We start from the raw sequence: 13264 nt of genomic DNA, 5'->3' as shown, positions 1-13264 counted from the left end.
CGCATCATGTTCGTGCCATGTCATGACACCATGCCAAGTTTCATGATTTTCAGGCATGTTTTGGAATTACAGGAATTAAAAAACAAAGTTTCTCAATCTTTCCGGCAGAGCCACGACACCCAGATGTTTGAATTTCACTCCAATCTCTTGCATGGGACCTAGAAATTCACCCAAGGACACACATGTGGTTTTTCAAACAACTTTGGTGCACTGGAGCCTGTGCTTGTAGTTCAAATTTGAATTATGCACATTAAATGCCCAGAGACTCGATTAATGTATAAAAAAGGCCAAACGAACCTGGAATAATTCCAAATTTAAACATGTTGGTGCCATGTCATGACACCATGTCAAGTTTCATGATTTTTAGTTGTGTTTTGGATTTACAGGAATTAAAAAACCAAGTTTCTCAATCATTCCGACCGAGCCACGACACCCAGATGTTTGAATTTTATTCCCATTTCTTGCATGGGACCTATAAATTCACCCAAAGACACACATGTGATTTTTCAACAAACTTTGGTGCATTGGAGCATGTGCTTGTAGTTCAAATTTGAATTATGCACATTAAATGCCCAAAAACTTAATTAATGCATAAAAATGCCAAACGAACATGGAATAATTCCAAATTTAAACACCACACTCATGTACTAGTTGCATGTTCACTGTACATAAATGTTCTAGCAATTCAAACACCATCCTTTCCCTCTGTAACACCATTTTTTCTTTCAAAACATAATGAAAAAATCAGGTATACCACAAACAGTTTACTAGAAAGAATCATGTGGGATGCGATATAAAATGTCATGGCGCACCGTCTTGTCTGGCTTACGCAGAAAGCTTCGTCGTCTACAGTCCACCGCCCCCGCTTGAACCACACTCGCACGCCAGTTTCTCATGGCACCGAGCGAAATTTTTTTGCCACCGCGGAATATCTATCTCCCCGCCCCCTCCCTCCTACCAAAAGCCACATTTCCATGATTCCTCCTTGCTTTCCAAGTTCAAACCTTCACTGCTACTTACTGGCAGCTCAGCCTCCTCACCGGTGACCCTTCCTCTTGCAGTGTCGCCTCCTCGCCGGTGACCCTTCTTACTGCGCGGCCTCATTGATATTGTCAGGTAATCCACACCCCACACACACCATCCTCCTCCTTTCCCGTCCCACATGCCTCGACTAACGGAGCGACACCTTCCACCGAAATCACTGCCTCCCTCCTCCAATTAAGCACCGCCCACAACCATTTTACACGCAGTATAACATGGAGCTGAGTAGCATGCGGCCGCATGCGCGAACGAGGTCGCTATGGCTGACATGCGTGTTAACCGCCAGATCTTGGAGGAGCACCTCGTCTTTGAGGCCACAGTCGACACCGCCGCGCGGTTGTCTACTTTAAAATACAGTTCATGATGTTTTCTCGAGGCCACCACCAGTGCCTTCTAGTGATTTGTCCTCTGTAATGTTAATATGTGCTACCTCTTGAGCACTGCATTGGTTTTCCCTTGAAGAGGAAAGGGTGATGCAGCAAAGTAGCGTAAGTATTTCCCTCAGTTTTTGAGAACCAAGGTATCAATACAGTAGGAGACTACACGCAAGTCCCTCGTACCTACACAAACAAATAAGAACCTCGCAACCAATGCGATAAAGGGGTTGTCAATCCCTTCACAGTCACTTACGAGAGTGAGATCTGATAGAGCTAATAAGATAAATATTTTTGGTATTTTTATGATATAGATAGGAAAGTAAAGATTGCAAAATAAAATAGATTGGAAACTTATATGATAAAACATAGACCTAGGGGCCATAGGTTTCACTAATGGCTTCTCTCAAGATAGCATAAGTATTACAGTGGGTGAACAAATTACTGTTGAGCAATTGATAGAAGAGTGCATAATTATGAGAATATCTAGGCATGATCATGTATATAGGCATCACGTCTGCGACAAGTACACCGAAATTATTCTGCAACTACTACTACTACTACTCCACACATCGACCGCTATCCAGCATGCATCTAGAGTATCAAGTTCATAAGAACAGAGTAACACATTAGGCAAGATGACATGATGTAGAGGGATAAACTCAAGCAATATGATATAAACCCCATCTTTTTATCCTCGAAGGCAACAATACAATACGTGCCTTGCTGCCCTTGCTGTCACTGGGAAAGGACACCACAAGATTGAACCCAAAGCTAAGAACTTCTCCCATTGCAAAAAGGATCAATCTAGTAGGCCAAACCAAACTGATAATTCGAAGAGACTTGAAAAGATAACCAATCATACATAAAATATTTTAGAGAAGAATCAAATATTGTTCATAGGTAAACTTGATCATAAACCCACAATTCATCGCATCTCGACAAACACACCGCAAAAGGAGTTAAATCAAATAGATCTCTAAGAAGATCGAGGAGAACATTGTATTGAAATCCAAAGAGAGAGAAGAAGCCATCTAGCTAATAACTATGGACCCGAAGGTCCGTGGTAAACTGCTCACACATCATCGGAGAGGCTATGGTGTTGATGTAGAAGCACTCTGTGATCGATTGCCCCTCCGGCGGAGCTCCGAAAAAGGCTCCAAGACGGGATCTCTTGGGTACAGAAGGTTGCGGCGGTGGAAATATGGTCTTGTTGTGCTCCTGGATGTTTTCGGGGTATATGGATATATATATAGGAGGAAGAAGTAGGTCAGTGGAGCTGCGAGGGGCCCACGAGGGTGGGGGCGTGCCCAGGGGGCAGGCGCACCTCCCTGCCTCGTGGCCTCATCATTTCTTTCTTGACGTCTACTCCAAGTCCCCTGGATCACGTTTGTTCCAAAAATAACTCTCTCGATGGTTTCATTCCGTTTGATATTCCTTTTCTGTGAAACACTGAAATAGGCAAAAAAGACAGCAATTTGCACTGGGCCTTGGGTTAGTAGGTTAGTCCAAAAATAATGTAAAAGTGTATGATAAAGCCCATTAAACATCCAAAACAGATAATGTAATAGCATGGAACAATCAAAAATTATAGATACGTTGGAGACGTATCAAGCATCCCCAAGCTTAATTCCTGCTCGTCCTCGAGTAGGTAAATGATAAAAACAGAATTTTTGATGTGGCATGCTACCTAGCATAATTCTAAATGTAATTTTCTTTATTGTGGCATGAATGTTCAGATCCAAAAGATTCAAGAGAAAAGTTTAATATTGACATAAAAATAATAATACTTCAAGCATACTAACTAAGCAATCATGTCTTCTCAAAATAACATGGAAAAAGAAAGTTCATCCCTACAAAATCATATAGTTTGATCATGCTCCATTTTCGTCACACAAGAATGCTCTCATCATGCACAACGCTGATGACAAGCCAAGCAATTGTTTCATACTTTAGTAATTTCAAACCTTTTTCAACTTTCACGCAATACATGAGCGTGAGCCATGGATATAGCACTATGGGTGGAATAGAATATGATGATGGAGGTTATGTGGAGAAGACAAAAAAAGAAAGTCTCACATCGACGCGGCTAATCAACGGGCTAGGGAGATGCCCATCAATTGATGTCAATGCAAGGAGTAGAGATTGCCATGCAACAGATGCACTAGAGCTATAAATGTATGAAAGCTCAACAAAAGAAACGAAGTGGTTGTGCATCCAACTTGCTTGCTCATGAAGACCTAGGGAATTTGAGGAAGCCCATTGTTGGAATATACAAGCCAAGTTCTATAATGAAAAATTCCCACTAGTATATGAAAGTGACAAAACAAGAGACTCTCTATCATAAAGATCATGGTGCTACTTTGAAGCACAAGTGTGGAAAAAAGGATAGCAGCATTGTCCCTTTTTATTTCTTTTTTGGGCCTTTCTTTTTTTATTTGGCCTTTCTCTTTTTTAGGACAATGCTCTATAAATGATGATCATCACACTTTTATTTATTTACAACTCAATGATTACAACTCGATACTAGAACAAAATATGACTCTATATGAATGCCTCCGGTGGTGTACCGGGAAGGGCAATGAATCAAGAGTGACATATACTATAAATTAGGCATGCTGGCTTTGCCACAAATACGATGTCAACTACATGATCATGCAAGGCAATTTGACAATGATGAAACGTGTCATAAATGAAACGATGGAAAGTTGCATGGCAATATATCTCGGAATGGCTATGGAAATGCCATAATAGGTAGGTATGGTGGCTGTTTTGAGGAAGATATAAGGAGGTTTATGTGTGATAGAGCGTATCATATCACGGGGTTTGGATGCACCGGCGAAGTTTGCACCAACTCTCAAGGTGAGAAAGGGCAATGCACGGTACCGAAGAGGCTAGCAATCATGGAAGGGTGAGAGTGCGTATAATCCTTGGACTCAACATTAGTCATAAAGAACTCGCATACTTATTGCAAAAATCTACAAGTCATCAAAAATCAAGCATTACGCGCATGCTCCTAGGGGTATAGATTGGTAGGAAAAGACCATCGCTCGTCCCCGACCGCCACTCATAAGGAACACAATCAAATAACACCTCATGTTTCAAATTTGTTACACAACAGTTACCATACGTGCATGCTAAGGGACTTGCAATCTTTAACACAAGTATTTCTCAAATTCACAACTACTTAACTAGCACAACTTTAATATTACCATCCTCATATCTCAAAACAATTATCAAGTATCAAACTTCTCATAGTATTCAATGCACTTTTTATGATAGTTTTTATTATACCCATCTTGGATGCCTATCATATTAGGACTAATTTTATACAACAACGACAACAACAACAACAACAAAGCCTTTAGTCCCAAACAAGTTGGGGTAGGCTAGAGGTGAAACCCATAAGATTTCGCAACCAACTCATGGCTCTGGCACATGGATAGCAAGCTTCCACGCACCCCTGTCCATAGCTAGCTCTTTGGTGATACTCCAATCCTTCAGGTCTCTCTTAACGGACTCCTCCCATGTCAAATTCAGTCTACCCCGCCCTCTCTTGACATTCTCCGCACGCTTTAGCCGTCCACTATGCACCTGAGCTTCTGGAGGCCTGCGCTGAATATGCCCAAACCATCTCAGACGATGTTGGACAAGCCTCTCTTCAATTGGTGCTACCCCAACTCTATCTCGTATATCATAATTCCGGACTCGATCCTTCCTCGTGTGGCCACACATCCATCTCAACATACGCATCTCCGCCACACCTAACTATTGAACATGTCGCCTTTTAGTCGGCCAACACTCAGCGCCATACAACATTGCGGGTCAAACCGCCGTCCTGTAGAACTTGCCTTTTAGCTTTTGTGGCACTCTCTTGTCACAGAGAATGCCCGAAGCTTGGTGCCACTTCATCCATCCGGCTTTGATTCGATGGTTCACATCTTCATCAATACCCCCATCCTCCTGCAACATTGACCCCAAATACCGAAAGGTGTCCTTCTGAGGTACCACCTGGCCATCAAGGCTAACCTCCTCCTCACACCTAGTAGTACTGAAACCGCACATCATGTACTCAGTTTTAGTTCTACTAAGCCTAAACCCTTTTGATTCCAAGGTTTGTCTCCATAACTCTAACTTCCTATTTACCCCCGTCCGACTATCGTCAACTAGCACCACATCATCCGCAAAGAGCATACACCATGGGATATCTCCTTGTATATCCCTTGTGACCTCATCCATCACCAATGCAAAAAGATAAGGGCTCAAAGCTGACCCCTGATGCAGTCCTATCTTAATCGGGAAGTCATCAGTGTCGACATTCACTTGTTCGAACACTTGTCACAACATTATCGTACATGTCCTTGATGAGGGTAATGTACTTTGCTAGGACTTTGTGTTTCTCCAAGGCCCACCACATGACATTCCGCGGTATCTTATCATAGGCCTTCTCCAAGTCAATGAACACCATATGCAAGTCCTTCTTTTGCTCCCTATATCTCTCCGTAAGTTGTCGTACCAAGAAAATGGCTTCCATGGTCGACCTCCCAGGCATGAAACCAAACTAATTTTTGGTCACGCTTATCATTCTTCTTAAGCAGTGCTCAATGACTCTCTCCCATAGCTTCATTGTATGGCTCATCAGCTTAATTCCACAGTAATTAGTACAACTCTGAACATCCCCCTTGTTCTTGAAGATTGGTACTAATATACTCCGTCTCCATTCTTCTGGCATCTTGTTTGCCCGAAAAATGAGGTTGAAAAGCTTGGTTAGCCATACTATCGCTATGTCCCCGAGACCTTTCCACACCTCAATGGGGATACAATCAGGGCCCATCGCCTAGCCTCCTTTCATCCCTTTTAAAGCCTCCTTGACCTCAGACTCCTGGATTCGCCGCACAAAACGCATGTTGGTCTCATCAAAGGAGTCGTCCAGTTCAATGGTAGAACTCTCATTCTCCCCATTGAACAACTTGTCGAAGAAAATTACCATGCTGTCCTAAAGGAATCTCAAAATAATATACGTGAAGCATGAGAAATCAATAATTTCTATAAAATAAAACCACCACCGTGCTCTAAAAGATATAAGTGAAGCACTAGAGCAAAATTGTCTAGCTCAAAAGATATAAGTGAAGCACATAGAGTATTCTAATAAATTCCAATTCATGTGTCTCTCTCCCAAAAGGTGTGTACAGAAAGGATGATTGTGGTAAACTAAAAAGCAAAGACTCAAATCATACAAGACGCTCCAAGCAAAACACATATCATGTGGTGAATAAAAATATAGCCTCAAGTAAAGTTACCGATGGAAGACGACGAAAGAGGGGATGCCTTCCGGGGCATCCCAAAGCTTTGGCTTTTGGTTGTCCTTGAATTTTACCTTGTGGTGCCTTGGGCCTCCCCAAGATTAGGCTCTTGCCACTCCTTGTTCCATAATCCATCAAATCTTTACCCAAAACTTGAAAACTTCACAACACAAAACTCAACAGAAAATCTCATGAGCTCCGTTAGTATAAGAAAACAAACCACCACTTAAGGTAATGTAATGAACTCATTCTTTATTCATATTGGTGTCAAACCTACTGTATTCCAACTTCTCTATGGTTCATACTTTCCGATACCAGCCATAGATTCATCAAAATAAGCAAACAACACACGAAAAATAGAATCTGTCAAAAACAGAACAGTCTGTAGTAATCTGTAGGTTTCAAATACTTCTGTAACCCCAAAAATTCTGAAATAAATTGGTGGACGTGAGGCATTTGTCTATTAATTATCTGCAAAAATAATCAACCTAATCTCACTCTCCAGTAAAAATGGCAGCAAATCTCGTGAGCGCCAAAGTTTCTGTTTTTTACAGCAAGATCGCTAAAACATCCCCCAAGTCTTCCCAAAGGTTCTACTTGGCACAAACACTAATTAAAAGCATAAAACCACATCTAAATATAGTCTAGATGAATTATTTATTACTAAACAGAACCAAAAAGCAAGAAACAAAAATAAAAATGGGTTGCCTCCCAACAAGTGCTATCGTTTAATGCCCTAGCTAGGCATAAAAGCAAGGATAGATCTAGGTGTTATCATCTTTGGTATGCAATCCAGAAGTGGCTCTCATAATAGATTCATAAGGTAATTTAATTTTCTTTCTAGGAAATTATTCCATGCCTTTCCTTAACGGAAATTGGAATATAATATTCCCTTCTTTAATATCAATAATTGCACCAATAGTTCTAAGGAAAGGTCTACCAAGAATAATGGGACATGTAGGATTGGAATCAATATCAAGAATAATCAAATCTACCGGCACATAATTCCTATTTGCAACAATAAGAACATAATTAATCCTTCCCATAGGTTTCTTAATAGTAGAATCCGCGAGGTGCAAATTTAAAGAACAATCATCAAATTCTCGGAAATTAACACGCACTGGAGCATGTGCATGTAGTTCAAATTTGAATTATGCACATAAATGCATTGAAAACTCACTTAATGCATAAAAATGTCCAAACGAACCCTGAAAAATCACAAAAAATAACACAACACTACTGTTGTTATATGTTGACACGAGGAAAATTTTGAAAGCAATAAGAGGCAATGGATATTGTTTCGTCCCCAAAGGTGGGGCGTTCGCTACCGAAACCATCATGCTTGTTGTGAGAAGCTCTGGTTTGTGAGAAGCATATAACCAAACCTGCCCCAAATGGGATAAAAAAAATTACCACAACATGTTGATGCCGCTCCATGATAGCATGCCAAGTTTCATGAATTTCAGACTAGTTTTGGATTTACTAGAATTTAAAAAACAGGTATCTCAATGTTTATGGCCGAGTGACGGTGGCAGGGTATTTGACATTCATTCCCATTTCTTGCATGGGACCTAAGCATGCACCCAAGGACAAAGATTTGATTTTTCAACCAATTTATATGCACTGGAGCATGTGCATGTAGTTCAAATTTGAATTATGCACATAAATACATTAAAAACTCACTTAATTTATAAAAATGTCCAAATGAACCCTGAATAATTCCAATTCTTTTATGACACACATATAGTTGCATGTTCACTGCAGATAAAAGGTCTAGCAATTCAAACACCATCCATGTCCGTTGAGGCCTTCTAGGAGCCACTCGGGAACCTCGCCGACCACGCCGGCGACAACAGCTACAGGGTACCACTAATCTCTTAGGAGAAGGCTTACGCTAGCAATGGGTCACAAGTGAATCGGGTCACTGGAGTGGATGACTGCCCCAGCGCAGTCGCCCCTCCCACCAGGGGAAGCGCACTGGGGGCTGCGTGGGAGGAGCCGGGCGCAAGGCCCCTTCCCGCGTCGTGTGGAGCAAGGCGTCACCCGGAGGTAGGTCCTTTGCCTGGGAGGCACTGGCGAGCCTTCCGCCCGTCAAAGGGCCTGTGGTTGCCGAGGGCGCCACAAGCGTCCCCTTTGCCCCTTGGCATCGTCCTGGTTTCCGGACGCCCCAACAATGGTCGAGGGCGGCGCAAGGTGGGGCCCTCGCCTGGCGATATGAAGCAAGGCTCATGCCTATGAAGGTCTCTGCTCGTGACACTCTTACATAATAATGAGTGGGGATGTACATGCCCCAGAGTCTCCGGAGTGCCGCCCTCGGGCCTCGGGGGCTCCCGCCCATGTCCTAGTGGAAGCACGATGCTCCGCGCTGGTGGGAAGACAAGAAGACTAGCTAGGTGCCGGACGCGGCCATTTGCTTTTGACCTCTTTTTTGTAGCTTAGACTTGTAGCTTTTGATCTTGAATTTGAAGCTGCATTGACATTGGCAATCATGTGGGGCATCCTTTCTCATTCATGTTGATTTGTGAGTTTCTGGATTTGTGTTTTGTCTGAGGTTCGCCTCCGCTACCTCCCCCCTCCCGAGCACCTCGCGAGCGGGGGCTGGCAGTAGCATACACGCGCTACGCACACACCTTGACATTGCTGGCGCTTGCTTCTCGCGAGACCCTCTTGGGTGGACCGATGGACCTCTCAGGAAACCAAAACCTCGCGAGCTCGTGAGGGGCTTCTCTTAGAAGGAGTGCACATCCACAACCGCCAAATCAGTTTGAAGCCCGGCTAAACCAAAGTAAGTTACGGCATCAAGCCCGTAAGGGGAGTCGCGAGCACCCAAAAGCATGCTTTAAGCCTAGCCTAAGGAATGAACTGGTAGTCTATTTACATGAGGGGCTTCCCCTCCCCCAAAATGCTCTTACATCATGAGGGGCCGTACCCAAGCTTTTGCGTGCAGGTTCAAAATAAAGGAGCGAGGGCTCAGCCGGACATATCGCTCGCCTCGGTCCCCGAATCGCTCCCGGACAGGCTAATGGCGCTGTCGTTGTCGCTGTCTTCACCATCATCAGCCACACCACCATCAGCCATGCTGCCATCAACCACGTTGCCCTCATCCACCGTGACCACCACCGCGTCGTCATCAGAAGCAAAGGCCCTAACTAGGGAGACCACATTGTCGTCCACCCAGTGCGCTAGGTTGTCCCAGATGACCTCATGCACTGGGCAATGGCGGCGTCAAAATCAAAGTCAGGATTGGTGTTCAGGAGATGGCTAAAGACGCGGGAGAATGCGTGCCTGAGGAGGCCCCAACTCTTTTTGTCCACAAGCTCGCGAGCCTTCTTGGCTCTATTTTCGAAGGGTGTCACGACGTCACCGAAGAAGCGAAGATGGCTGGCGTAGTCCTCGGCGTGTGGATGGGGAGCGTGCTCATCGCAGATGGTACCAAGCGCCTGATTGGCCCTCGTCCTGAGGTCCTGAAGCATGGGAGAATTCTCGTGCAGTAGCGTCTGCAGGCGAAGCGCCTCCTCCCTGCTCTGCTGCGTGAAGGACTCAACGCTGTCAACCCGCCGCTGAAGAGAGAGCAGCTCGACACAGGTGGAGGCCAGCTCAGCCTGCACCGAGATCAGGGTGGTTGCGGTGGATTTCTCACGCTGTTCCGCCTCAGCCAGCCCTGACCTGAGGGCGGCGGTCCTGCCCACACCTTCGGCCTCCACGAGCTTCAACTTTAGGTCGTACCTGCCAGCAAGATCCGTGCGGGCCTCAGCCACCCTATGGTCCAACTCCTCCTGGGCCCTGGCCTCACACGCGCCGATAGCATCCTCTGCTTGGGCGACTTGGAGCTCCCTCGTCTCCAACCGCTCGAACTCAAGGCCGTGCACCGTGGCCTCCAGCAATAGTGCTTCCTCACGCCTCAAGATCTCCTCCTTGTCAGATGGAGCGCCCTTCATCGATGCCAGGGCAATTATGCGCGCCTCCACCTGCTTCTCCAGGGAGGCGTTCAAGGCCTGGAGCTCCCGCCTATGCTCCTCAGCGATCGCGCGGTGATTGTCCGCCTCCTTGGACTCCTCCAAGGCCCGGGCACTGGCCTCTCGCGAGGTTGCCAGGGATGCCTTTGCCTTCGTATTGGCATGCTCGCGCTGGAGGCGCCCGAGGTTGATAGCCACCTTCAGTTGATGCCACTCCTCCACCAGCTGGAGGCCTTCGGCTTCAACACGAGCGTCGACGTCCACGAGTTCTCCGCCAAGCCGGCTCATCGCACACATTGCCTCCTGAAAGAGCTCGTCGCGGACGACACTTCGCTCGTGCGCAAACTTAAGCGCGCAACCGGGTCCGTCCTCCGCAGCGGGGGTTGCCGACGGGATCCAAAGCGACTCACCCCCTTTCGGCAGGGGGCTGGGGGCTGGCGCCTCCCGGGTCGCCGACCGGGCTTCGGCAGGGGCCCGGATGTCTTGAGGCCTGTTGATCAAAGAAGAAGCCAGGATCAAAGTCATCCAGTCGCCGTCCACAACCAGAGGAGGAGCCCTTGTAACACTTGCCGCACCGCAGGCGAGGCCACGAAGGAGAGATGACAAAGGCGAGGGCTCAAGGCGCCAGGCTAGCATGGTTGCCTCTTCGGCCGACCTCGCACCGGGTGCCGCATGATGGCTTGGGGCGCTCAAGGCCAGCGGGGGATTCGAGGCAAGAGGAGGTTGTTTCCCAGGAGACTTCACCGCCCTAGCAGAAGGGACCCTGAGGAGCCACAGTCGGGAGGGGAAGCAGCACTCGAGAAATTACAAAGATATGGTACTCGCTCGTCTATGGCGATGTACTTCCTCTTCTTCAACGGCCGGAAGGCATCACTGCTGCTGCTTGGAGACCCTTTTCTCTTGCGGAGCGCATCAAAGTCCAGACGGAGCTAGCCGAAGCCTTGGATGCAGCAACTAGCATAGGGCACGACTGGTGAGGTGCCCGAGGAGACGACCTCGGGAGTGCTGGGCTGAGGGGAGCCCTCTGGCTCCGCCTCGTGATGACCTGCTGAGGCCTCGGAGGCCTCGGCCTCAGGAGCAGCAAATTGCGTCGCCCCCTCAGCTGTCACCCCAGGGCAAGAGTCACAGGCTCCCGAGGATGGCACCTCGGGAGCCTCGAGCGGTGTCGACTCCTCATCACCCGCGCCTCCGGTCTCAAGTGGTGCTCGCCCCCTGCATCCACTATTGGGGTAAGCTCAGCGCTGGCGGCAAGGAAGGGAAACACGTAGACAGGGTTCTCGCAAGGCCCTTCAAGGCCAACTTGACGCAGCCCCCACTCGTCAAAAGGGGGCATCTTCCTCACGAACTCCACCCTATTCGAGCAGCAGTACAAAAGACAACCCTCCTGTGGCATGTCGGCTGGCAAAGGGTCGCTAGTCAGGACCTCGAGCACCGTTCTTCGTGCCTCGGGCGCAAGCCCCGACTCCTAAAGCCTCATGCGATCCTGGCTGCCGGACAAGGCCCACATCGGCTGGTAATGGCGCTGGAGTGGGGTGACACGACGTCGGAGGAACTCCTTCATCACCATGGGCGCAGTCACACCGAGATCTTTCAGCCTCTTCAACCGGAGCCAGACGAAGGCAAGAAGGGGGCGAGAGCAGGGGGCTGAGCACGCTGACGTCCACAAACACCCACCGTCTCCGAAACCCGGTGGCAGATGGTGGGAGCTCAAAGTCAATCCCTGAGCCAGCCGTCGCAGCCACGGCCTAGAAGCTTAGGCATCCCGAGCATTGCCGAGGATCAGTCAGGTGCAGCGGAAAGAAATGGAGAAATAGGGCCACAAAAGGGGCAATGCCCACCAAGGCCTTGTAGACAAAGGAGAAAACAACAAGAGCGACGGATTGGGGATCTAGGTGCAGCATATGGATATGATAGTGAGACAGCACGACGTTGAAGAAAGCGAAGAAGGGAGGAACTAGGCTAGCCCACAGGACGTCAATGAAGAATTGGACTTCGGTGGCTGTCCTATCGACGGAGGCGCAGGACGCAGGCCAGGCCACTGTCTCCTCCCATTCGTTGAAGCTGGAGGCGAGCGCTGGGCGGACCTTGTCCATGGCTTCCTGGTTGAGCACCAACGACCAACCAATGGCGGGTTCAATGGCCTGAGCTGGCTCGGCTGGAGACTGGGACTTCTTGTTCCCCTTCTCCATGTGGTTCGATGCCATGGCGACGGGGAGGGCCGAGCTCAGGTCGAGTTGGGGAAGAACCTGGGAAGTGCTTCGCCAGCAACGAGGGAATAGCAGAGATGCCCATGTCCCATCAATCGCCACGCGTCAACTGAGGCTACAGGCTGTTGGGGCCCGCGGCGCTCCACAATGCCCCCCTTGGCTTCGCCTCGAAGCCAAGTCCGAGCGCCCCTTGGGCCCGGGGGCTACTGTCGGCATCCTGAAAACGGAGGTCCCCAGACTTGCCTGCCTGCGGCCCATGGCGTGGCTCCACCAGCGGCCCTGTACGTCCCATCTTCATCAGCAAACGCTTAAGACCCTCGCGAGGGGCCGAGCCTCACGAGGCGGACGACGCAAGACCTCCTCGGGGGCGGCCTCACCAGGCT

Source organism: Triticum dicoccoides, chromosome 2A (genome assembly GCF_002162155.2).
Source record: "Triticum dicoccoides isolate Atlit2015 ecotype Zavitan chromosome 2A, WEW_v2.0, whole genome shotgun sequence".
Classification (NCBI taxonomy): Eukaryota; Viridiplantae; Streptophyta; class Magnoliopsida; order Poales; family Poaceae; genus Triticum; species Triticum dicoccoides.
Note: the sequence above shows the minus strand (reverse complement) of the source record.